The sequence below is a fragment of the Copadichromis virginalis genome, linkage group LG4 (assembly GCF_057382275.1).
Source record: "Copadichromis virginalis isolate Kocher_CV1m ecotype Utaka linkage group LG4, C_Virginalis_male_GT1.1, whole genome shotgun sequence".
NCBI classification, from domain to species: Eukaryota; Metazoa; Chordata; class Actinopteri; order Cichliformes; family Cichlidae; genus Copadichromis; species Copadichromis virginalis.
The window spans coordinates 3802503-3825516 of record NC_140621.1 but is presented as its reverse complement, the minus strand read 5'-3'; the positions used below and the strand labels follow the sequence as shown (position 1 = coordinate 3825516).

Sequence of the window (23014 nt, the reverse complement as noted above, 5' to 3'; positions counted from 1 at the left end):
CCCTCTCTTTTTCCTCCCTCCTTAACAACACTTCCTGGTTGGAATTTCCCAAGCAGGTATCGTGCACACACACACACACACACACACACACACACACACACACACACACACACACACACACACACACACACACACCATCTGCTCTCAGTTCACACGCAAACATGCACACACTTCTAAAATCAAGCATGTGGATGTGAAAATGCACATATACAAAATATTGACATTTTATTTTGCATTTTTACATTTCCTCATTTCCAGTATGATTCAAATGCTTACCACCATAAATAAAGCCAACCGCTGAGCCGACGTGCTGGCCAGCGATGTGTCAAACTCTGGCTGCAGCTGTCAAACACTGTATTTTCAATGTTCATAACACATGCAGTGATACTCAAAAGTGGGCTGATAGATCAAATGTGCAGCGCTGCAGGAACTCAGTGTTCTGCCAAAGAGCAGGTCCAGCCAGTGATGGCGTAACGGCGGGAATTGGAGGTAACTTTGGTGTTAGCTCCACATCTGTTGCTGTTTCCATCCAAGTAACCAACGCTTAGATGGAAACAAGTCGTACTGCCCAAAACAAAGAGCTGGGTGGAAGTGCATGACTTAGGATTGCCAATAAGACACATTTTGATTACTTGACTTGTCTTTCTCCATCAAACTGTTTAATTAAAATTCATAGCTTAATGTTTCCTTCCTCTATTAAGTTATTACACCTGAAATCGTCTACTGCTGCTGTTTCACAATAAAAGGATTCAACAGTGCTTTTAATGTGAAGCAGTCAAATTTTACCACGACTGACTTTTACTGAATTGTGACTTTAAAGTTTCTGTGTTATTCTGACATTTAAGGTGCAACACATTTACGCCTCCATGTAACACAACCATGGAGTGTTTATTAAAGATAGACATAGCCACCAAAATATAACCCACTGGTTGCCATCTTTGTGTTCTGAAATCACAGCCGCCTTCTTCTTCCCCCTCACAGCTGCCAAGTACTTATTCAAAAGGGGGCATCTTATTCTTTGCATTGCCTTTCTAATATTGTAGGGATTAAACCTTTCAAAATAAAGTGCTTTGATGCAACTCTTGCATTGTTGACACTGCATTCAAAGCACAGCCTGCTTTGTCCTCCTCTTTGATTCCCATATAGCTATGTTTTGTTTAGTAGGACTTGGAGCTACTAAAAGACCATGATTTCATCAAGAAAGTCTTAAGTGACTGAGAGTCATTTTTCTATTGATTCCAAGGTCTTTTTCAATCCAAGGGAGCTGCTCCCTGTTGGCTATTGAAAAGAATGCATTTCTGCACTGGCTTAGGTTTTTAGAGCCAGAGGCTACTTCTATATTTTATTTACAGCCTGTGCACAGACTACAGACCAGGTTAAAGGAACTGAATTCTTAAGTCCATCTCTGACAGAGGCTGCCTTGAAGCCCCTACCTATACTCCAGACAGTTGGTGGCAGGTGCACCTCCACCCAGAGGGTTTTTATCTGAATTTAAATGAGCTGGAGTGTGTTTTAAACACTACGAATAGATGCTGGCATATTTTGACATCATCAGTCTTGGTTTCACACAGAGGCTATAACATTCAATGAATTGCACTAAAGCTCCAGATGCACTCTTTTAATGTGTAACTCTATTAACAATTTTAGCAAGTCTAAAGCACTTAAGTAAAGCAATCACCCAAATAGTTGCGCATTTTATGCTGTATCTTTTCATTAGTGTTATTATATATGTCCTGCAAACGCACATACACACACACAGACACACACACAAAGCCACACTAAATCACGTTACAATTTTGTTGCCTGCCGCAGCAGAACTCTGGGAAAATACTGATTTCATGATGTTGCTGCAACCTCTCATCCTGCAGCCTAACTCTGTTCTATCCTTTCATACACACACACACACACAAACACACACTCTGGGTTGCATGGAGGCGGTTGCTAGGTAACAAGCAGCCTCTGGCTCCTCCTACACATGTAGAAGTGTGCTGCACACACACCCTCAAAAACACAAGGACTCAGACTCACATGCACCCACACAAACACACACACAGTAAAAACCATGACATAATGAGAGCGGTGACAGTGTGACGTCCTTATTTCCACATGAACTGTCCAAAACAGGATCTGCTTCTTCTGCAGAGGATCCGAGCGAACACTAGAGACACACACTCTTCTATTCAGAAATTCAGCTGACACCTGAATCCAGATCAGTTGAGCTCAGCTGTTCAGTTCATTACCACGTTTTTATACTCATCAATTACCGTATCAGCTATAGCCTTTCTCTCTTTGCCTTCAGCCCGTACTTGAGGCTGGTAGCGAGTGCACTGCCTGTGCATTTAAATAACTCTCTAACAGCCCGATCCTCATTTTCAGGGGAGCCCCGTGCAAAGCAACGCAAAGGGGAGCGCTAAGTCATTAAAACAGAAGGCGGTGCAATTATAATCATAGACATGCAAGCAAAACACAAACACATTAACTCATAGAAATGACACACCAGGGATAAACAACAGCGTTCGCGCTACAAATGAGTGATTCTAATTTAAGTTTTTGTGGTGTGTTATTTCAGTCAAACACTGCTACATCAAACAGGCCATAACTGTGGGTGTAATAAAAAAGAAAACATCAAACAAAGCAGTGAAAAATTCAATCGGTTTTGTAATATGAAGCGGGAGTTATAGAAACACAACACAATTAAAAGTCATTTGTAGTGCATGGGCACTGTGTACTCCCCAGGTGGTTGGCAACATATGGCTGGTTGTTGCCAGATTAAATCAGAGACACCAGAAACCTCCTTGTGATCACTCTGGTTGATAGCAGGTTGTCTTGGTTACCCATAGTTTCCATGGAAGACGCCAATTTGTCTCCAAACACTTACCTACTACTGGCAGAGCGAGGGAAAAACACAAATTTTGCCTTAATGCCACCGATATATGAAAAGGGACACGTTTCACACTGAAGGCTAACGATCTCGACCATCGCAGCAGGCAGCCTGCTACCAGCCAAAGCAGTCACGAAGACCTCAATTTCACCCAGCAGTCTCCAGCCAGTTACTGTGGCATCACTGCTAATGTGGATATCAAACATTTAAATTTGCTCATGTTTTCGTTTTAATAGGTTCTTGCCATACATACTGGGTCCAGCAAAGACTCCCATAGGTCCCACAGGACAGCTTTGGAAAATGTGACATGAGGACATCAGACTTTTAACTGAATTTGTTTTTAGGTTTTACAGCTTTTCTTATGTCATTCATCCTACACCAAAGGAATTAAGTGATAGATAAACAATAAAGTGACAGAAAAGCATCTGTTTCTCACTATCAACTATACGAATATCTGTTTCTCAGTCGTTCTAAAAAAAAAAAACTGACTTTTTTCAAAAAAAAAAAAAAAGAAAGAAAAAAGAAGCATTGAAAACAAAAACAAAGGCTGAAATCTGTTTTATAATTACAGGACAGTCCAATTACAGAGCTTTGTTTCTTACAGTTTAAGCCCAAAGAGCCATGCTTACAGATTTGTTTACTACAGCAGTGTTTCTTTATCATGTTGAAAAACTGAGAATTACTCTTGAAATCAGGCTTTCTTTAAAAAAACTAAACAAAAAATAAATAAAACCCTTTTTGACACCAGGAAGGAAAAAGTGGAGTTTAACAGGAAGAAACTTGCAACAGAACCTGGCTCAGGGTTAAGGCAGGGGGACGGGACAAAAGGCGGGGTGTTAACCTGTAGGAGACCATTTGGTTTTACCTGTCAGGTAAATTAAAATGACCTATGGCTGAAACATTCACGACAAACGCAGCAGTTATCATTATTAAATTAGAATGAATGAAGTAAAACAGGTTAAAACAACTATTTATATCTGATCACTATCACTTGCCACCCAGTTGACCCCCTCACCATCACTGTCACTCAGGGTGTTGCCATGGGACAGTCTGATTGATTGACAGCAGCACTGTGAGAAAGCGACAGTCAATGATTGCTCTCAGCCCGACCACACATGATGGATGCATCGTAATGTGATCAGAAGAATGGAAACAAGCCTGTGTCAGTGTAAATACACGACCTCATCGTGAACACCCGCGCAAGCTAAGCATGCACATAGCAGGTACACACACACACACACACACACACACACAATGATGAGCATTGTTCACAGTGTGCCAGAGGAAGTCAGAGGTGCAGCCGGATGAATTCATTTACTATAAATACACACATCACAGCCTCGCTAACTCTCCACTCTCTCTCTCTCACACACACACACACACACACTCTCACACACACACACACACACACACACACACACACACACAGAAGAGCACAAACACTAACAGAAGCATCTCTGTGTGCTTCCTCGCACACATGTGATCCTGACACTTCTGAGGCCTTCAGCAGGGCAGGCAGGATGAGAGTGGAAGATAAAGCACAGGATGGAGGAACACAAAGGGTGTGTGTGCTGTCTTTGTGTGTGGCTGTGATACACTGGCTGCCAGATGAAGCCAACAACCCAGCCAGTCTTTCTCATTCTGTTACCTGATCAGTTACTGCTGCTTCCTCTCTCATCTTCAAACCTGCCTCCTTTTCTCTCTGGTTTGCATCTTCTTCCTGTCCTCTGTACTTCCTCCCTTCCTTTCCTTCCTTCCTCCTTTCCTTTTCTTCCGCTTAAATCTTCGTGCTGACACGTTCTTCTGGATGATCTCCTCCTCTATTGTATTTTTTATAAATATACTGTGATAAGTACTACTTTCCAGTGATTCTGAGGAGGACCGCTGTTATTGAACTGGGCCTTATCTCCTAGCATGAGTGGCTAACTGAACTAATGCTACAAAGCCTGAACACCTGCAGATATCAGGAGCAGGCGGAGAACAGTTGTCATCGTCTCTGGTTAATGATAAACAGTCGGATTCTTACATAAAGCGCGTTATACAATGTGGCTCATTCAACCATTTGTGTTATTCAACCCAACTGTATTATTTAACACTATTCAGTGGGCTGAACATATAGATAATCAGCTAAAGCAGCAGCTACGATGACCAATGACACTTTAACATTAAGTAATTCTGAAGAACTGACATGAGTCACCACTGAGTCATTGCTTTCACCGCGCTGTGAGCTACCTGGTTATGCTTTGCCTCTCTGGAAGGATGGTGATCAGTGGGCTCTGTCTATGTGCTGGTGGTCTGGGTCTGCTTTCTCCTCTACGGTTCTCTTGCTGCTCGTTCCAGGACAAAGTTTTCTTGTTCTTTCTTGTCTTTAAGTTGATAACATTGCCACAATACAGACCATCACCAGCGTTGACTATCGATATTTGGATACCCATGAAACACTCAGAATACCCACAATGCAATACTCTTTGTCAAAGGCTTCAGCAGGTACTTTCCATTCATGTTGGGGTTAACATGCTACTTTAATCTTGCACCACGTATATTCTTCAGTAATGCAACTATTACCTGCGTGATGGGCTGACGTCACCTACCCTGTGTTCTCGCGCTACACCCAGTTGACTTGTGTTTGTGTAGCAGGAAGTGAAAAGTAATAGAGCAGCCCATAATATGAAATATGAATCACTTTCAGTTTTATTGAAAACAAGGCCAATAACATGCACCCAGGCCAGAAACAGCTGCTGCTAACTAAAACAGCAATCATCTTTATTTTCAACAGGTTTCAAAGGTTTGTGATGAGCAGTCAGTAATAACAAAGTCCTGATTCAATCCAACAAACATCAGCTGACTTTGGTCAGTGAGCAGATGGTTTTTGCCAGGCCTGCCGCACTTTGTGTTTCAAACACAATTCAGCTGCAAATTCTAATTTTGGTGACCGTTAAGTTACACATGAGGGACATATGTTCAATGTATATACATACAGATGTTTATTACATTTTTTCCACTCATGTGTACCTAGTAATACAATGTATAACTAGCGGTATACTAGTAGAACACACTTGCTACTACATTCATGTTAAGTTAGCTTGTGCAACAGCCTGGAGGTTCACTGTGTCACCACAATGTAACATACAGTTGGAATGGGAACTTATATTTTTTCTGTGTGTGTGTGTGTAGGCACAACATTTGGATGATGAATACTGATTACCTCTAAGCTACAGATTCATATTTGCTCAGCTGCACACACACACACACACACACACACACACACACACACACGTGACATCAGAAGCAGGTAAACAGGAAGACGGCTGATTGAATTAGAGTGGAAAGACTTACTAGACCATCTGAGAGCAAAGGACAGCGATGGATAAGGAGGAAAGGCAAAAAGAGATGGTGGGACAGGAAGCACTGATACAGAAAGTGATTATGAGGCAATCTGATCAATGCAGGCTTCAGCACACTGCATTATTCCTGTGTTGTTAAACAATAATACAAGTTTTCACCTACATTAGTCTTAATATATGGTGACAGCTTGACATATGAAAGCTTTCATCATTATCTGTTAGCCTCCTTTGTCATTTGTGAATGCCATTTATCTACACCATTTAGCTAAGTGTTAGATGGAAAACTGTATCTGCCAAGAAACCTGACTGTAATAAGAATGAAAGTGGAAGTGGCTTTACACCATCTGGCTGTAATAACCAGCATTTACAGAATTTAAAAGGGTGAAGTAGCCAAAAGTGCAAAAACTCCAGAGTCACTTACTGTAAGTGTACTGCTTGAAAATAGAAACATACATTTTTCATTTTCATGTTACATGTTCGCATCCTTTTAAGAGTAAGACAAAAAATGACTCCACAAACAAAACACTATGTTTTTAGCTTAACCAGTTAGCTAGCTAATGCTGCTAGCTAATGCTGCTAGCTAACTGGTTAGCTGTACCAATGACTTCGTAGCTCTCATTTGTCCAGAAATAACTCACATTTCTCTGCCTGTCTCAAAAATCAAGAACTCATTGTTCAGAATAATAACCGTAACAATAATTTCAAAAATAAACTGGCCCCATTTTCACTGTGTAATTATGAAAAGCAGGGGTGGAGAATACAAAGTTAGCATGGTAAGAGCCACAACAGACACATTAATGGGGAATATGCAGCTTGAAATGAACTGTAATTATCTCTCTGCCTAATGTATGTCATTTTGCCTTTTATTTAGAAACGTGTTTTTATGTCTTTTTTTTCATGCTAAAATGTTATACCTAAACTCACAAATGATTAGAAGATGAGATGACTAGAAAGCACATGATGGTGCGCTCTACTGTACACTGCAGGCTTTTCCTGGGACACTGGGTTTGTTTCCATTATTATCTGCTATTTATACACCGAGTGAAATTCTAACCCCGGCTTTGACCACTCACACACACACACACACACACACACACACAGCTTAACATGGGAGGCTGTCTCCATGGATACGAGAGTGAAGTCCTGCTGAAACAGGACGGGGAGCACTGGGATCTGTGGGCCATCCCTGCTGGAACTTTACCAACACCAACCTGAGAGGGAATGTCTTCTATCTTAGACACAAAATGAAGGAGTGGATCCCACTGAGTGGGATTTAAAGGGGTGAAGAGTGCCATAAACTCCTTAAATATGTTCAGGGTGAAGGAGAAAATTCTGTACACCCAATAGCGCCGATACAGCGACACCAAATATCGATATCTTGTTAAATAAATGCAAACTCTGGGCTCATCTCTTGCACCACCATCCTGAGATAAGCCATCCAACACTGGACGTAGCGTTTTAAAATTTTGTGTGATGGTAGACACCGATGACATCTCGAGCTTATTTAACTTTGGTGAAAACTGGGTCACTTTATCTTACCCACAGTTTTTTATGGATGGTTTTCAAACTTCACAACATTATACTGAGCCTAGGTTGGTGAAGCAATTATGGTCATCACCAGTGATAACCTAGGCTGGGTTAATAATGGTCACTTATGGGCAGAAAAATTAAATTCTTCATGCACTGGGACTTTACTGTCCCATGTATTTCTAACTGGATAACAACAAATCCCTCAGCTAGAAACAGCAGAAGGCTTTGCAACTGTGTTTATGTCCATATTAAAGAAATAATCAGTCAGATGAGACGTCTCCGTGTCACGCGCAGCAGAAAGCGTGCTCCACGCAGACGTGGAAATGACAGACATGTTTTTTTAAACATTTCTATTAGCAGAGCTGAGCATGGAGCACTCCTAAACTGCTTAAGGCTCCGTCTGTTTATGACTGCCGTTCCAGCGCTTCTTTTCTCTAAACACTTTTGCTCGCGATGAGTTTTAACAGAACAAAGTGGATGTTCGTCAGCAGCAGGCCAAGAAAAGACTGCTAGGACGGCTAGCAACAGGTTTTTCACCTGCTATCAAGGTTATCTCCCTGATGGTTAACAAGTCTGCACACACACACACACACACGTGTACGCTTCAGTATGTCACGCACATTCTTTAAAATCAAGTAAACTCTCTTGGTCTGCTTCTTGTTAGCTTGATTTTAAAATTTCCAGCACCACATTTTTCCCATGTATCACTGTCATGGCCTAATCTGATGTTTATTTTCCTTTTTGGTTTCTTTTTTTCTGTTTTAAAGGTCGTGTTAGATGGTTTGACTGATTTCCAGCAATGATGTTTTGGTTGAATCAAGAAAGGCCCAGATGTGTCTAACATGGGACGCTGTCGCTCTCTGTAGGGTTGGGCTATACATTCAAGTTTTCCACTTTTAGTTCAACAAACTGGTTGCCGGTGTATCTGTGGAGGTGTGTGCGCAGCTGAAAAAGAATGCAATAAATCCACAAAGTCCTTGTAGGCATGGTGAAACATCGCTGTTTACTCATATGAGAGTTTGGGGTTGTCACCTTGTCACCAGTGATGACTTTAACCTTAGCGAGCTGAACCAGGAAGTTCAGTTCCTGAGATTAAAAGTGTCTTTTGTCAGAGTGCTCTGGGAAACATTATGGAAGAAACCAGACTTCCTGAAGAAACCCTGGGCTTACAACTACAAACTACATAGAGCCTGTGTAAGGTAGCTTAAAACACATTTAATCCCTGAGATATCTCAATATGAGAAAGAGAATTGCAGATTGCATGTATCAGCCACTGTGTTAATTAGAGGTGGGAATCACCATACATCCCACGATACGATATTATCACAATACTTAACGCACGATACGATATTACTGCAATTTTTTAAAAATATTTTGCGATATTCAGATTCTGTACATAAAGGTAAACTTTATCAATATTCATTTTATCTAATATCAAAGTCTCACACTCAGTCTTTCTCTCATTTCAGTCAGTTTTATTGTTTGTATTACAGTCTAGTCCAACTTAACTGAATGCAACCATCTGGTACAATTATAGCTATTCTGAACTATGCAATTTATGAAAACTATGCAGCCCATTCAGCAACTGAAGAATTTGAAAGTAAATTAAAAGAAAATATAATTTTACATTAAATAAAAACGTTTTACACTTAATTAAAATAAAACATGTCTTAAATTAAAATAAGTAAACTGTCATGTTTATTGCTGCCATAAAAAAAGTTAAACACATTTGGACAGTGTCAGGATTCCTGCTCAGAAAAAGGATCAACATGCTCTGAAGTCAGAGCACAAAAACTTTTTTTGGAACAAAATATCGATTTCTGCTGTCCCTGTATCGATACATTATTAGCAAACAAAATATCACGATACTACACAGTATCGATTTTTTCCCCACCCCTAGTGTTAATGAAGTAGCTCTGTCAGCGCAACTCTTTGGGATTCAACTGTAAGAAATAAATGTCTCAAATTACAGAAAAACTCCCAGCATCTCGATGCGCAGACTGTCTGTTAATTATATAAGAGAAAGCTTTTTAAATTTAATTCAAATTGTTTATTCATGTATTTATTTAATCATTTTACTGTGGACACACTGTAAAAAAACAGACATTCCTATAGTAGATATTGGGATATAAAACTTCTCTGTCATTTAACTGTCATTACTTCATTACTGTAGTATGAATGGCTCTGAAGTAGGTTATCAGCATGTATGAAAATACAGCTAAAAGTCCATAATGTATGCGCTACTTCACATTTTCCAAAGCTGTAAAGTGAGCTGACTGAAGACTGTGCAGGGCGATTCTGGCCTTAGATGATCTGTATCAACTGATCTTTACTTATCAGCTTATCTTCAAGTATGATGACGTTTTACAGCCTGACTTAAACTAACAATTTGGTCAGTTGCAGATGCAGATAATTTACTTTTTGTTTGTTACTATTTATTCTCTGGAAATCTTCATCTTAACTGATATCTGAACCGCTTTTCAGGACTTTATCACACTTTTTAAACATTCAGCCAGAGCAAAAACCAATGTGACACAGTAGCTAAAAATCGGCCACTAACATTCGTAAATACCATCCTATTTGCAAGTATGGTGATACTGTCAAGTACTGATCTGATATCAGTGTTAACCCTCTCAAGGCAGGCGTTGCCGATTTGCAACAGTTAAAAACTAACAACCTGATTACCCCACATACATATTTTATGAGTTTTTTTACTCAGAAGTACCACTGCAGGACCTGGTTGTGCATTAGCAACAAAAAGATTAAATTGAGCCAGAGAGTGTTCAATGAATTACCTATATTTGTCACTCCGAGGAACTCGACTTAAATATTCCCACCTCTGTATAGTAAAAGTGAGAGCGAGCAACAGGAAGAGAAGCGATTGCAGTGTCAATGGAGATTTTGAAGATCACTTGATCACAGCTTGTGGTTAACAAGCTGATGAAGATCCCCTGCTGATCACATCCATACTTACATGGACTCACATACTGCTTTCTTACTACAAACCACGTTCACCCACTTATACAGGAACTCATACATCGTTTAGGTATTACCTTTTTTAGCACTTTTTCTCACTATACAACTCTCACTCTGAAGAATGTATCAGGGACAGTTTGGGGTTCAGTATCTTCCTCAAGGCCAGTTCAACCTGTCGGGTGGAGGAGTTGAGTTTCAGTGGGAGCAGTACTCCCTCTCTCTCCTGATCCACAGACAAACCGCACATGGAGTCCAGTTTTATATGAAGTCACATTAACATTTTGGTGGATTAAAAACCTTTAGTTAATTATGGGGGGGCATAGCCTCAAATGTCGATACAGCGGATAAATAAAAGCAGAGGTTCTTCATAAGGAGTTGAGAACGCTGATCTCGGTGGAATAACCGCTTGCTGAAAGTCAAGAGATGTTTACACCGAAACATGATGTACCGCATGAACTCGTGCCTCGCGGCCTCTTGCTCCGAGCTGATTGCCGTTTTATTACGTCTTCACTTGTCTGCCTGGAGAAATAAACACAATGAAGTCCAAGCGCAGACACAGACGCAATTCCGATCCCCATATACTTAACACGCCAAGACACGCAGACGGTATGACGACACCCACGCAGACGGGCGAGAGCACTCGGAGGCAGAGAGAGGCTTACAAAGGACCACAACACACCCAGGGGACGGTCACATGGCTCGCTGATCAATAGAGACCATGTGTCTGCTGGGCAGAGATCTTTCCCTTCTCTCACACTTCCTCTCCACTGCTCCCTTCCTTACTTGCAGGCAATCTCTGTCATTATCTTCCCAACACTACTTGTGTTTTCCTCTACGTCCACCATTACTTTTGCCAACCCTTCCATCTAAATGACCCATCCTCTCTCTCTTGCTTCTGACCTGCTTCTCTCTGACCTTCAATTAACAGATTCTAATCACCCGTGGCCAATTTTCCAGCCTCCCAATGTGACCTCGAACAAAGACTCCTGCACGTGTAATAAAACACAAAATGATCTACTTAACAGTCTAGGACGTACTCCACCAAGAAACTCTGATCACTCCACCAGAGCCGATTTATCTGAGAACAGGAGATTCACAAATACTGTGCATTGGATGACGCTTGAAACGAGAAGCAAATTTACAGCAGTTTCCAACTTTTAGTATTGCAGATAAGCTCCTATAATAAGGCACAGTGCACCTCACCTGAAATCTGAACTGAGATTGTTAAATAAGTGGCAGTAAATCTGGGCCAGTATGTGCTAAATCACCCAGAACAGGATTGCTGATTTGGCATTACTCAGTAATTCCTTCATAAGGATGAGAAAGAGAGATTTCCTGCACAGGCAGCACTCCTGTTCCCAAAAGCCTGATAGGAACATATATAGGAACATGTCTTATGGTCCAGTATCTCATCTATACCGTGTGAACAGCCTTTGTTTTTGATCTAAGTTGTGCCGTGATATTGTTGGCAACATTAGCATCTTCTCTTGCTGCAGCTGCGTGCATACATAAGACATAAATGTGCAATTGGCCGAGGCTTTTTAGCTTTTTCTACAACATTATTGTCATCAGTAAGTGAGCTGAGTGTCTGACCTTAAGCGAGACTAAATCAGATTACTGGTTAAAGGCTGTTAAAGGCAAAAATCATGAGTGGCATTTAGATGTAATTGAAAACAGAAACAAGGCCTTTTAAGTGAAGTGTATCAGGAAACAGGATAAATGCAAAGCTAATAGGGAATCCTGCTGCTGTTAGACATTAATAAATCATCTTTCAGGCTGTATCTGACTGTTTGAAGTATTTGTTTGAAAGGTAAATATGATTAAGAGGTTAAACGACACTCGGATTCTTCTGGAATAACTAAGCGTCTCTGTAAGGTGCGGCGGTGCTTCGAGCTAAACACGCGTCAGGATGCTAACATGCAATGTTCATGTTTACAGTATTTACCTCCATACTGTGTGCAAGCGTCAAAAGACGGTTGTAGCTCTCTAAAAACGGGATTCAAACAGGAAGTGTCCCAAACTCGCTTTCTGTTAAATGGCCATCAGGGGGCGATCTATGTGGATATAAAAAGGAACGTAACAGACAAGGACGGGGAAACTGCTTACTTCAATTTTTAACGTTAAATCCTGTGACAGGTCAAGTAGCTTACTAACGTTACTAACATTAGCTTAGGCGTGGATATAAGTGTGGTCATTAAAAACATCTTAGCTTGAGGAATATGGCTGATTTCACCACAGCGATACCAACTGTGTTCAAAAGAAAATGGAAATATTTCAGCATAAAAGTGCAAAGCACATTGACAGCTGACTCTGCTTGAATAATCATTCAAGAAGCTACAAATATGGACCGTCACAGTGGGTGGTAAAAACATTCATGGTCCCCAGTGGAGCTCGGATTGTTCGAATGACTTCTTCAAATCAAATCAACTGAAGTGTTTGCTCCATGATCATATATAATATTCCATAAACTGTGCTGTGTTTCAAAGTGATGAGCTGCAGGGGAAAAATCACGTGGTTCTCATATCCTTACTGTCTGCATTGTTAACATCACCCAAGTTAAATATCAGCACGAAAAATGTGAGCAAGTGGTCGACCGCCACCTGCAGCACGAAGCGGCCTAACAGAGACGGACGCGTACCATCAAAACTGCAACAAACACTAGGTTCATCGGAAACACTTTTTCTGTTTCGAGTGGATATGAACAGACGAAAGATGTTTAACAGGAAAATAACTGAGATTACACTGTCAGATTTAAAAGGCGCTGCTTGCTTTGTTTTGAGACAGTCTCTAGATTTTTCAACAAGTTTCCAAGGTGTCACACGACACCTGTCATCATTCGCTGAACAACGACGCTGAGGATAAAGCAAATCACACTCGAAATGCACTAACAGACGCCATATTTGCCGCAGACTTACGGGCGTGGGGGCAGGTAGTGAACAGAGCTGAGCAATTCTGCTCACCATGTAATATTTATTTAAGTAAAATTTGAATTCGAACCTTGTTTTTTATTGTTAATGACTGATAAAAGAGCAAAGTGTGATCTAGATCCTTTTCTTCTTTTGAACTGGGGCGTACCAGTCCAAAACCAGTCTACATGATGCAGTTGTATTGACATTGAGCACACTCTGGCTGATCATCCATCCACTTCATTTATATTTGACTTTTTGAAAAAGTGACAGTCATACAGTAAATGGGGCTAAATGCACACACGCAGACACACGTGCAAATGCGTGCACACTAATCTAATGGTGTTGATACTGCAGCTAAGCTGCCGTCTATCGACTTGAGAGAATCTCATTATTGTCAGATTAAGCAGCTCTGGAGCAGTGTAGTCTGTGCCACAGTCAGGACTAAATGCAGTGAAAGTAAAGCCCCCAAATCCCGTGGAAGCTCCCCTCATTAGATCAAGACAGAAGAAGAAGAAGGGAGACTGAGACAGGAAGTTATTGAGAAGGGACAAAGTAACAGGTCATGTTTTGTAGGTTTCGTGTCAGGACTCTGCTTGAAACCACATAAAAGTATCCAAGGATGGTCAAAGTGAGGCTGTTTAAGCTGATTACTGATTCCTGTGTGTGCTATAAAGTAAACTCTCGTGGCTTATACATGATTTTGTCAGGCGTCACTGTGAGTCGCGCTGCTTTGTAGTGTGAGTTTGTTTGCGTGCTACAGTTGACTCGGTGGCCTCTCTTCCAGCACACACCTCAGGGCAGCTCTGTCATTACCATCCTGAACAGACAATGACCACTTCGCACACAAACAGGGACACACTTATACACACACAAGCCAGAAATTAGGCTAACCCGCCGTCAGACCACAGTTTCCACTCTGTTCACCCAAAAATTACCAACCGGCTGTCTTTTGCAGGCAAATTTTCACACACACGTACACACAAACACACACACGTACACTGCATAGAGTGGTTACAGTATGGACTCTAAATTGCGCACATTTAGAGACGCACAAACACACGCAGACAATGCACTGCCTGGGAGTATGTTGCATTTGACAAACACGTGCAAACACAAGATGCAACTTCATACACATGCAGTAAAAACAGTTCACAGTCAGCACCTGGAGGACATGTTAGTCACAGGGCGTCATTATGTCTTCATTCTGACTTCCTCCATCACAGGAGCCACATGTTTGTCATTGGGGAAAAAAGGGAGGGAAGCTGGGGGAAAGGGGGAGGAAGAAGAGAGGATCTGCTGACTGGTAAAGTACAGAGTGAAGGAGGAGACAGAAGATGGAGGAGGGAGGAAAACAAGACTAAACAACAACAAATTATTGCCTAGAAAATGACCTGCACGTTCAGTTACAGCTATCCAGCACCCACAAACTTATGTCCAGTTTTTATGCAGACTGTAACGTCTGTGGCAAAGCTTACTTTATAACCGTGTCTTTTCCCATTACGCACAGTGAAATCTTTATTTCTCACATCTTCCTGTCAATACCAAAGAACGGTAGCTCAATTCCAGTTACACTGTGGCACAACTGGAGACGTAACCCAACCCCAGTCCTTGTTTGTGGCTTCACAGTCAAAGCTAATGGTCATGTTTGCTACGTTAGAACATGCTAACACTAAGGATTTACTGTTTTGGGCAAGCACATATCTCACAGCTCCCACAGACTGAAGTCTGCCCAACAACTTTGGCCAACTGGTGTAACAGAGCCTGACCAGTAGGGATGGGTACCGGTGTCCGGTGCCATGATGGCACCGGTTCTGACATAAACGGTAGTAACCAGACCGAAAAGCAGCGCACATTTCAGTGCTTTATTTCGGTGCTTTTTTTTCCTGAGCTGTGATACACTTCTAGCCAATCATTTTACGTTTCCGAGGATAGTAGGCGGGGCCAGGTACGTACGTTCTTTTAGAGCAGAGCTACAGATTAAAAATGTCCAAGGCAAAGCGGTCAAAAGTCTGGCTGTACTTCACAGCAAAAGATGCAAACTCAGCAGCAACAAGTGCTTTAAGCTGATACTGTGATACTGTCAAAGGAGGTAACACCAAGAATCTGATGAAACACCTGGCGACGCATAGCGTTTTTTTTTAAAAGCCGAAAAATGCGCTGTATTTGATAGCTTGCTGCGAGACCTCACACCGAGCACATCTACTGCGGGTGTGGTGCCTGTTATGCAACATCCCCCAAAAACACAAAGAGGAGAGTCCTGGCCCCTAGCCCTGCCAGTGTAGCAGAAATGATGAGGATGATGATGCAGCAGCAGCCGTTCTTCTCTGCGTGAGTAGCTTCATGTTGTTCGTGTGTAATTTACGTTGAGTAGGCTAACCACGTTATTACATTAATGCATGTAAGGTGAACTAGCAAACATCATCATAGCTACATGCGGCTGTCTTCTTGTTTGATGGCAGATACTCCCTTCACCCTGGACAAAAAGGCTAAAATGACCAAAGAAAAAGTGGAAAACAGCTAAACATGAGAGGTTTAGGACAAAGTTTGTGTTTTTTCCATTGTTTAAGCACTGCTTCCAGCCAAGAGTGATACCATATATGCCCCATAGCTGCAGAAAAGGCTAACATTGTTATCTTTTTACAAAAAAAACAGCTAAACATGAGAGGTTTAGGACAAAGTTTGTGTTTTTTCCATTGTTTAAGCACTGCTTCCAGCCAAGAGTGATACCATATATGCCCCATAGCTGCAGAAAAGGCTAACATTGTTATCTTTTTACAAAAAAACAGCTGAACATGAGAGGTTTTTGGACCAATTTTATGTTCTCCATTCTTTAAGCACCGGTTTGAGCACCGTTTGAGCACCGGCACCGTTTCAAAAGTACCGATTTGGCACCGGTATCGGATAAAACCTAAACGATACCCATCCCTACTGACCAGTGTAGGACTTTTAAGACCGATGCTGATACTGATATTCGTGATTAAACATTTTTATGTAGATTGAGTGTTTTAATAGTGCTAACTAAAAAATAAATACATTATACATTCTGCAAAGTGTAAGAAATGACTTAAAACGCACCTAACCTTATTTAAAACAACAAATCACCTTTTATTATTTACTAAACATAAATTAAGGAAAGGACTCGTGCTGTCATTTATCTGCTAAGACAGTGGTTCTCAAACAGTGGTACCCGTACCACTCGTGGGACGTAGGCGCCCTCTAGTGGGACACAGAAAGTCTCCAAAAAAATTTAAGATGTAATAATATAGCATGTTCTGACTGAGGGATATCTGAAAAAGTAAAACGCATAAATCTGATATCACTTCTAAAATAAATGAAGACAGGAAACTAAACAGCAGTGACGTTTGTAGGGTTACTGAAGTTGGGCTAGCTGGTTTAATATAATGATGTGCTACGTGACCGCTAGCGACACAGCTATGTTAGCATAAACACAGTGAAGCTGGAGGATGAACGCTAACTTTTTTCCACTCGATAAAAGTTAGCGTGAGGGTTCCTGATGGTTAGAGACAAATGTAATCGCATGGCAGGATGCTGTAAACGGACCAAACTTCAGTCAGGAGAACAACTGAGATAATCCATCCACAATACGAGGTTAGTCATTCATATACTGCTGCATGGGCTGGGCTGTAGTTACATCTAAGGTTTAAAAACTGAGCTTTAAAATAAACAGTGGTAATAAAAACCGAGAGAGGCCGACAGTGATCCCTGGCTTTTTTTTAGGGGCTTGTTAAGGTTAAACAGAACAAGATACGAAACATTAAAACGTGTTAAAAACACAACAGCCTTAATAAGGGTAGTTTGGTTTCATCAGGCCATCACTTAAAGACTGGATATCCCACCTGCTGTGAACATTTTAATGCAGTACAGTTGTTATTATTATCACTTGTCACATCCTGTATATGACAGATGAAATAAAAAACATTCATGTAAGAAATAAAATTGTCTTGTGTAAACAGTATGTGGTGTTTAATAGGCCTGTGTTACTGTACTTTAATGTCGGTCATAAGGGCGGTACTTTAAGAGCCATATATTTTATGAGGTGGTACTCATTGTGAAAAGTTTGAGAACCGCTGTGCTAAGAGAAGTGGAAGATGGAAAAGAGCAGGAATGCAAAACAAGGCCAGGAAATGTCAACACACACAAAGACTGATCGAGTAGGGGAGGAAAAATTCCACTCAAGGCTGCGATGAGCTGAGTGAAAACAAGAAGGAGGGGGAAAAAGATAGAGGTGACAAATTCATCACAAGTGTGGCAGTGATCGCGGCAGTGATCGCGGCCGGGAATAAAGCAGCAGCGCGTTGGAAAACAGACTGGGAGCTGCAGGACTGAACACAACAGCAACAACAACCTCGCGCTCCCTCCCTTCACATTTTTACATCCTCAGTTATTCATCATCTGTCAATATCTCTTCTATATGCCTCTCCCTGCGTGTTTCACTGTTGTTCTTTGACCCTCTATTATACCCTAACAGCGTGGGCTCGGACTATTATGGGATACCGTGATTGCTCACTGCATTTAGACTGTGAGAGGAGGAGAGGGGGAGGTGGAAGAGAGAAATAAGGGAGAGACAAAGATAGAGACAGATTATTAAAAAAAACCTATATGACCTTTCACATAACGGTAGTTGGCCTTGGGGCATCTGTAAGACAGAACAAGGTGTGTGTGTCTGGCTTTCCAATGCAGCAGTAAATCTCCTCCTATATAACAGAAGGGCGAGGGCTGAAAGAGAGGAGAAGACAGAAGGACGGCTTGTCCCACTTTCACTTTGACCTCTGTCTGTCTGTCCCTCTTCTCCCTAATGGCACCGCACACATTATGAGAAGCTCCTGAAGGCCTTTTGATGCCTGGGACTGTCAGTGAGCTGTTTCCCCGGCGGCCATGCAGCCTCCCTGGATATGACTCACAGTCTACACCACACCTCCTCCTCCCTTCTCCACCAAGGGTCCTTCATTCACCTATCATTCGCCACTCCAGCTGCATCTTCCCTTCCTCTGCTTCTCTCACCTCACCCTCTTCTCCCATTTCTAATCCTCCCCTTTCTCCCAGAACTGCCACGCTATCTCTCTCATCCCCCCCACCCCCCCACCCCATTTCTTATTCTTGTTTCTCTGCTCTCACCATCATCCTCTTAGTCCATCCCGCCTGGCCTGTAAACTCCCATTTCCACTTCTCTCCCAGCTGCTTCTCTTGCTCCCCTCTCTGTCATCCTCTTACTCGCTTTCCGGGCAGTGCCGCGTTATCTCCAGCTTTCAGGCTGGAAATTGGCTCTGGAAAACAGCCAGGACTTGGTTAAACGCCCCATCAGCCCCCCCAACCAACCACACACATCCACACAAGCACATAAATACACACGTGCACAAGCACGCAACAAATCAAATCCAATAAAAGAATAATGGATGCAACAAGCAAATGGACACATGAAGCTGAGTATTAGCTGCTACACCTTCCGTTCTCACGTTGTGCTAGGGCTGCTCGATTATGGCAAAAATGATAATCACGATTATTTTCACTGAAATTGAGATCACGATTATTTGACGATATTTATTTAACCCTTTAAGACCTACTATAGAACCAAGTCCACCAGAGCTTATATTATTTTTTTACATGCTGTAGTGCCATTTGTGGGAGCATTTCAAGTTGCTATACATCAATACAACTGTTATAGCCCATATTTTAATAATATGTATGCATTAAGTCCATAGTAATTACATAAATTGCAAAAAAGTGCAATAAACTACAAAAAAAATTGAAAATCGCTTTTGTTTTGTTTACATATATTTCTACTTGGAGAAGTTTAAGAGGTTTATCCCTCAAAACTTTAAATACAATAAAGTTGCAAAAAATAGTTTCCCACCACAGGAAATTTATTTTGAGTGTCTTCATAGTTTTATTTTGGAGATACAGCAATTTTTATATATACTGCAGGAAAAACAAAAAACAATCCTATGATGCAAATTTGCAAAGAAAACAGCATGTGCATCATTTCACTGTGGGAAGTGTTACGAACAGCTGATAGGAACGGCAAAGCCTGTTTCTGGAATATTATGTTTTTGTTCCTGCAAGCGCTTTTTATGCAATTTTTGCAAAGCTATATGTGGAACGAAACTGTGACCGAGGACAAGCTGATGGCATCAGATGTAAGTACAACTCCTCCGGTTTCATATGCAAAACAAATTATTGCGCTAGCTTACACGGTTCAGGTTCTACAGGGATTTAAAAATAGTTACACAAAACGGAGCGTGCTGCTCTGACCGGCTTTAAAGGGTTAACAATGACTTTAAAAAATAATATAAAATAGTGTGCAACACCACTGAAGTTTTTTTTTTTTAAACTCTTTTCAACCAACGGCAGTCACTCTCCAAATAACTTCTGCTTAGCTTTCTGAGCTTCCCTCGGGTCCTCTTAATCAGCGGTCTCCAACCTTTTTTGCACCACGGACGGTTTATGCCCGACAATATTTTCACGGACCGGCCTTTAAGGTGTCGCGGATAAATGAGGGAGGGGCTAATAATCGGCTCAGTCATTTTTAATGATCGTTGAAAGCCCAGATCGTAATCGTGATTAAAATTCGATTAATTGAGCAGCCCTACGTTGTGCATGCGCTAATAGCTTTTTTTCTTTGCATACAGGACTTCAGAGAGACCCATGTGAACTTTTAACTTCTAGATGTCGATGAATTTGCCATCTGAAATCACAGCCTTGCTGCCAGATTGTATCACCTTGCCAACTAATTGTGGAAAAAACTCACAATTAGCTTCAATTAGATTTCAAGCGGCTTCAAATAAAAATTAAATAAAACTCCTAAATGTGTTGATGGGTTTACTTGATGGGTGTATTAAAAAACAAAACAAACTCTAGAAAATACAAATGCTTTTGAAAAAAAGTAGTAATCCTTACCAGTAATGCATGTTTCTTATCCTTTAGTTAAAAGCTGTTATTTGCTAACACTCACAAACTTTTTAAATGCCAAAGCTCTGAGTTATCACAGCACTTTGCACAGCTATGAAGAAAGCTAGTCAGCCTGTGACGGGTCATTTGCAGGCCAGGGCAGAGACTCACATGCTATCAATTAGAAAATCGTAACAAATTGTACACAAACATTCCGCACACATGCTTTTTAGTTACACGTGACAAGTCCCTTAATTATCAGAGCGTCAAATTCAGCAGAGAGGGACTCTTCAATCTCACTCCCAATTTAGCTCATAAACCAGGCTGACTGCACTGATTCAACACTGGCTCACTGACTCCCTCTTCCACTATGTGCTGGAGTGTTTGTGAGTGTGTGCTGCTAGGTCCTGTGTGTCTCTGAATATTGTGAAGATCAAGTACCCAGCAGTAAATTACTCCCTCGCTATACTCATATAATTATCAAAGACATACAGACACCGGAGGTTGTGTGTGTGTGTGTGTGTGTGTGTGTGTGTGTGTGTGTGTGTGTGTGTGTGTGTGTGTGTGTGTGTGTGTGTGCATACACTGATTCATGTATCTGGTTCAAGTATCAGATTATTACAATATTTCATAAATTCACCTATAGTTGAGTAGGTGATTAATCTTAACTCAAACGAACAGCATGTGAGCATCAACCTTCATGTGTAGATGAGGGTTTGATCAGAGAGTAGATAATGTTACTTTAGCTTGCAGGACCATCGTCTGGAAACATTAAAAAATCTGACTTGGGTATCAAGTAGGGCTGCCACGATTAGTCGATGACTAATTTAATAGTCGACGCGTCGTTTGACGCTTTGTAAGATCCCAAAAGCCGCAGGAATAAGTACCAGGATTTAAGAGTGTAATAACGGACTGAAACAGAAGATGGCAGCACTGCATGTACAAGGATGCCAGCTGCCGTTAAACCCCGAAGAAGAAGAAGAAGAAGCTGTGTCCCAGAATTCATAGCGCGGCCCAGCGCAGTTTCCAACAATGGCGGCAGCTAGTTAGTTTTAATATTACTCTTATTATTCTTTCTGGGTCACAAAATAAACGTTTAACATATTTTCATGGAGAATGTAGCTGTGTAAACCTCAAATATCTGCTCAGTTTATCAAGACACCACATATTTTCAAAAGCGCTCCGACGTTTTCGGAGACGTCTGTTACCCGCTAGCTCGATAGCTAGCCGGGGGCGAGGCTCACTAGAGCCATGAGAACACCGGACTCCCGGCAAATCATTTCAAACCCACCGCTGTCTTTCACTACTCAGGTTAAACATGATACATAAGTCACTTAGATAACTTAACAATGTTATTGTTTGGCTTTTTTCAGTGTTTTATTTGTTCCTGAGTAAATCAGTTTGGCTGAGATTAAAGTTATAGTTTTTACACAGCTGAATAAACGTCAAGCAAATTAAACTCCATCGAAACAATCTGCAAATGTCATTAAAATTTAATAAACTATCATCTTGTCTTTATTTTTAGTTAGCACAGACCTTAAACACTTAAAGCTGTAAGCTAATGATAGTTATATAAGAGCAGATGCTGCTGGTGCAATAAGCTGTACGTTTTACGTCCAATGGATGATGATCTGATTAGTCGACTAATCGCAAAAATAATCGGTGACTAGTCGACTATCAAAATAATCGTTTGTGGCAGCCCTTGTATCAAGAAGGGTTTTGTGAGTAGGATAAGCCGCTTGCTGTATGGTAAAGAAATAAACAACTACACACAGACAGATAAATAAGGTTATTAAGGGAGCTTGTTAATTAATCTTTGGTAAAGGACAAAAAGTTTAAAAATTATATATATATATAATATTGAGTGTAATTACTATATACTATATACCCAAGTTGTGTTCTATGACTATTTCAGAAAGGTAAGCAGACACCTCCCCAAAGAGTAATCTGCTAGTCTACCTGCTAACCCTGTGTCTGTTTCCCTTGCATGTGCACAGTAGCGTGCAGATGGATACTGATCTCAGAGCAGTGAAAAGCAGATTTAGGAGCAGCATGTCTAGTACACGGACCAGAGGTTTATCCACAACGCATGTGAACAAGCAACCAGAAAGCACTGTTGGCCTCTCAGCTTGATAAGCTCAAGCCTTCAATACAAGGACAGTACCAGCAAAACAGCAGAAACTATAGATTACAATGCTTCTCAGTCGGGCAAAAATGACAGTCATTTCAAATATGGATGCAAATATACGTTTTTATGACAGAATGCTATTTGCGATGCAAGAAGAGACAACGTGGCAAGCAGTGCTTGCTTTGCTTGTCCCAACAGAAGACTACTATCAGATGTGGGTTCTAAATTTGAGTAAATGTCAATGTATTTTTGTAATTTCGGTTAAGGAACTGTTAGTAAGATTTAAATTTACTTCACTCTGCCTTCTCTTTAAACTTTAAGTCTTAAGTTTATATCTAGT

The 23014-nt window shown here is 41.1% G+C and overlaps 1 protein-coding gene across 6 annotated transcripts in view; it reads right to left on the bottom strand.

Annotated features, from left to right (window-relative positions):
- The window catches only part of caskin1 (CASK interacting protein 1), a 137394-nt gene that overhangs the window by 78899 nt on the left and 35481 nt on the right, over positions 1–23014 (bottom strand). The window lies entirely within an intron of this gene.